Here is a 5,467-nt window from a genome sequence, read left to right as displayed (position 1 = left end):
AATTATAATTTACCCACGCTCTACTCAGATAGGAGAGCGCATGGATGCCGCACAGAGCAAGATGCTCTCGCTCCACCCAAATAGGGGAGTTGATGAATTAAGTGCGAGGTACGACTAATTTGAAAGCAAGTACAGCTGTCAATCTAACATGCCAAATCGAGACTCATTTATTACATATATAACAAAGGCGACCGGATAGGCAAAGTAAAATCAAAAACAAACAACAATTACAACACAAATACTTGTTTATTAAGCCCAATTTGGCCTGACCAGCATGGCTGGCGCAGCCACGACGGACAGGGTGCTCTGGGGCTGGTTGTCGGACGTGGGCGTGGATGGTAGGACCGTGCCTTTGCTCCTCTCCTTCGGGGGAGGAACTCCCTACATAATCCTAACCCTAACCCTAACCCTAACCCTAACCCTAACCCCCCCCCCTACCCTAACCCTAACCCTAACCCTAACCCCTAACCCCAACCCCAACCCTAACCCTAACCCTAACCCTAAACCCCTAACCCTAACCCTAACCCTAACCCTAACCCTAAACCCCTAACCCTAACCCTAACCCTAACCCCCTAACCCTAACCCTAACCCTAACCCTAACCCTAACCCTAACCCTAACCTGACCCCATTTCCCGATAAGACAAAAACGTCAACCTGCAAGTTAAAATTTGAAAATAAACAAGTCAAAATTTGAACGTAAACACAAATTTGAATAATAATTGCAAATAAGCACTATTTGAGACCAAAAGGCAGTTAAAAGTAAATACTTACCTCAAATAAAATCACAATACTCACCCAAAACAAAAAAATGTGCATACCTATCAAATTTGAATGTAAACAATTGCAAATAAGCATTATTTGGGACAAAAAAAAGCAAAAAAAGCAGTTAAAAGTAAATACTTACCCAAAACAAAAATATACTTACCTAATCCGGAGATCACATATCCACGCCCAATCGGTGCCTGCAAGAAAACAAGTTACTATGCTAAAGAAACAAGCGCAAATCTTTGGCTCCGCCCACTTGGAGGAGTGTATATAAGCACCGTTCGGAGCAGGAGCTCTCAGTCTCGATGCGGCCGTGGAGGAGGAAGCAGCTCCCCATGTGATGAAACTAAACTAAATTTAGATGCAATTCCTGTGTGCCAGACCTGAAGAAGGCACAAAAGATGCCGAAACGTTGTCGATGGCCACACAGATGAACAAAATTTAGCGCAAAATGACGCCGGTACAAAACCAATTGGAAACAAATAGTAATTTACCCACGCTCTACCCAGATAGGAGAGCGCATGGATGCCGCACAGAGCAAGATGCTCTCGCTCCACCCAGATAGGGGAGTCGATGAATTAGGTGCGAGGTACGAATATTTAGTTGAACGCAAGCGCAGCTGTCAATCTTACATGCCAAATCGAGACTCACTTATTAATTATATAACAAAGGCGACCGGATAGGTAAAGTGCAATCAAAAACAAGCATACAATAAGCACAAACACGCGTTCAAGGTCAAAAATGATCTTTATTAAGCCCTAATTAGTCCTGGCCAGCATGGCGGGTGCGGCCGCAACGGGCAGGATGCTCTGGAGCTGGTTGTGGGGTGCGGGCCAGGATGGTAGGACCGTGCCTTTGTTCCTCTCCTTCGGGGGAGGAACTCTTTACCTAATCCTAACTCGCCTGTGCCACCTCCAGTGGCCCCCCCCCACGTTTCCGGTTTCCATCGAGCTCCTGTTACGTCTGTGTGCTGTCCCCTAAACTGGTCCTATCCCAGCCCTAATCCTAACCTATCCCCCATCCTAACCCTAACCATAACCCTAACCCTAACCCTAATCCTAACCCTAACCCTAACCCTAACCCTAACCCTAACCCTAACCTGACCCCATTTCCCGATAAGACAAAAACGTCAACCTGCAAGTTAAAATTTGAAAATAAACAAGTCAAAATTTGAACGTAAACACAAATTTGAATAATAATTGCAAATAAGCACTATTTGAGACCAAAAGGCAGTTAAAAGTAAATACTTACCTCAAATAAAATCACAATACTCACCCAAAACAAAAAAATGTGCATACCTATCAAATTTGAATGTAAACAATTGCAAATAAGCATTATTTGGGACAAAAAAAAGCAAAAAAAGCAGTTAAAAGTAAATACTTACCCAAAATAAAAATATACTTACCTAATCCGGAGATCACAAATCCACGCCCAATCGGTGCCTGCAAGAAAACAAGTTACTATGCTAAAGAAACAAGCGCAAATCTTTGGCTCCGCCCACTTGGAGGAGTGTATATAAGCACCGTTCGGTGCGAGGTATGAATATTTAGTTGAACGCAAGCGCAGCTGTCAATCTTACATGCCAAATCGAGACTCACTTATTAATTATATAACAAAGGCGACCGGATAGGTAAAGTGCAATCAAAAACAAGCATACAATAAGCACAAACACGTGTTCAAGGTCAAAAATGATCTTTATTAAGCCCTAATTAGTCCTGGCCAGCATGGCGGGTGCGGCCGCAACGGGCAGGATGCTCTGGAGCTGGTTGTGGGGTGCGGGCCAGGATGGTAGGACCGTGCCTTTGTTCCTCTCCTTCGGGGGAGGAACTCTTTACCTAATCCTAACTCGCCTGTGCCACCTCCAGTGGCCCCCCCCCCACGTTTCCGGTTTCCATCGAGCTCCTGTTACGTCTGTGTGCTGTCCCCTAAACTGGTCCTATCCCAGCCCTAATCCTAACCTATCCCCCATCCTAACCCTAACCATAACCCTAACCCTAATCCTAACCCTAACCCTAACCCTAACCCTAACCTGACCCCATTTCCCGATAAGACAAAAACGTCAACCTGCAAGTTAAAATTTGAAAATAAACAAGTCAAAATTTGAACGTAAACACAAATTTGAATAATAATTGCAAATAAGCACTATTTGAGACCAAAAGGCAGTTAAAAGTAAATACTTACCTCAAATAAAATCACAATACTCACCCAAAACAAAAAAATGTGCATACCTATCAAATTTGAATGTAAACAATTGCAAATAAGCATTATTTGGGACAAAAAAAAGCAAAAAAAGCAGTTAAAAGTAAATACTTACCCAAAACAAAAATATACTTACCTAATCCGGAGATCACAAATCCACGCCCAATCGGTGCCTGCAAGAAAACAAGTTACTATGCTAAAGAAACAAGCGCAAATCTTTGGCTCCGCCCACTTGGAGGAGTGTATATAAGCACCGTTCGGCGCAGGAGCTCTCAGTCTCGATGCGGCCGTGGAGGAGGAAGCAGCTCCCCATGTGATGAAACTAAACTAAATTTAGATGCAATTCCTGTGTGCCAGACCTGAAGAAGGCACAAAAGATGCCGAAACGTTGTCGATGGCCACACAGATGAACAAAATTTAGCGCAAAATGACGCCGGTACAAAACCAATTGGAAACAAATAGTAATTTACCCACGCTCTACCCAGATAGGAGAGCGCATGGATGCCGCACAGAGCAAGATGCTCTCGCTCCACCCAGATAGGGGAGTCGATTAATTAGGTGCGAGGTATGAATATTTAGTTGAACGCAAGCGCAGCTGTCAATCTTACATGCCAAATCGAGACTCACTTATTAATTATATAACAAAGGCGACCGGATAGGTAAAGTGCAATCAAAAACAAGTTTACAATAAGCACAAACACGTGTTCAAGGTCAAAAATGATCTTTATTAAGCCCTAATTAGTCCTGGCCAGCATGGCGGGTGCGGCCGCAACGGGCAGGATGCTCTGGAGCTGGTTGTGGGGTGCGGGCCAGGATGGTAGGACCGTGCCTTTGTTCCTCTCCTTCGGGGGAGGAACTCTTTACCTAATCCTAACTCGCCTGTGCCACCTCCAGTGCCCCCCCCCCACGTTTCCGGTTTCCATCGAGCTCCTGTTACGTCTGTGTGCTGTCCCCTAAACTGGTCCTATCCCAGCCCTAATCCTAACCTATCCCCCATCCTAACCCTAACCATAACCCTAACCCTAACCCTAATCCTAACCCTAACCCTAACCCTAACCCTAACCCTAACCTGACCCCATTTCCCGATAAGACAAAAACGTCAACCTGCAAGTTAAAATTTGAAAATAAACAAGTCAAAATTTGAACGTAAACACAAATTTGAATAATAATTGCAAATAAGCACTATTTGAGACCAAAAGGCAGTTAAAAGTAAATACTTACCTCAAATAAAATCACAATACTCACCCAAAAAAAAAATGTGCATACCTATCAAATTTGAATGTAAACAATTGCAAATAAGCATTATTTGGGACAAAAAAAAGCAAAAAAAGCAGTTAAAAGTAAATACTTACCCAAAACAAAAATATACTTACCTAATCCGGAGATCACAAATCCAGGCCCAATCGGTGCCTGCAAGAAAACAAGTTACTATGCTAAAGAAACAAGCGCAAATCTTTGGCTCCGCCCACTTGGAGGAGTGTATATAAGCACCGTTCGGAGCAGGAGCTCTCAGTCTCGATGCGGCCGTGGAGGAGGAAGCAGCTCCCCATGTGATGAAACTAAACTAAATTTAGATGCAATTCCTGTGTGCCAGACCTGAAGAAGGCACAAAAGATGCCGAAACGTTGTCGATGGCCACACAGATGAACAAAATTTAGCGCAAAATGACGCCGGTACAAAACCAATTGGAAACAAATAGTAATTTACCCACGCTCTACCCAGATAGGAGAGCGCATGGATGCCGCACAGAGCAAGATGCTCTCGCTCCACCCAGATAGGGGAGTCGATGAATTAGGTGCGAGGTACGAATATTTAGTTGAACGCAAGCGCAGCTGTCAATCTTACATGCCAAATCGAGACTCACTTATTAATTATATAACAAAGGCGACCGGATAGGTAAAGTGCAATCAAAAACAAGCATACAATAAGCACAAACACGTGTTCAAGATCAAAAATGATCTTTATTAAGCCCTAATTAGTCCTGGCCAGCATGGCGGGTGCGGCCGCAACGGGCAGGATGCTCTGGAGCTGGTTGTGGGGTGCGAGCCAGGATGGTAGGACCGTGCCTTTGTTCCTCTCCTTCGGGGGAGGAACTCATTACCTAATCCTAACTCGCCTGTGCCACCTCCAGTGGCCCCCCCCCCACGTTTCCGGTTTCCATCGAGCTCCTGTTACGTCTGTGTGCTGTCCCCTAAACTGGTCCTATCCCAGCCCTAATCCTAACCTATCCCCCATCCTAACCCTAACCATAACCCTAACCCTAACCCTAATCCTAACCCTAACCCTAACCCTAACCCTAACCTGACCCCATTTCCCGATAAGACAAAAACGTCAACCTGCAAGTTAAAATTTGAAAATAAACAAGTCAAAATTTGAACGTAAACACAAATTTGAATAATAATTGCAAATAAGCACTATTTGAGACCAAAAGGCAGTTAAAAGTAAATACTTACCTCAAATAAAATCACAATACTCACCCAAAACAAAAAAATGTGCATACCTA

Source organism: Syngnathus scovelli, chromosome 9 (genome assembly GCF_024217435.2).
Source record: "Syngnathus scovelli strain Florida chromosome 9, RoL_Ssco_1.2, whole genome shotgun sequence".
Classification (NCBI taxonomy): Eukaryota; Metazoa; Chordata; class Actinopteri; order Syngnathiformes; family Syngnathidae; genus Syngnathus; species Syngnathus scovelli.
This window is presented reverse-complemented; position numbering follows the sequence as displayed.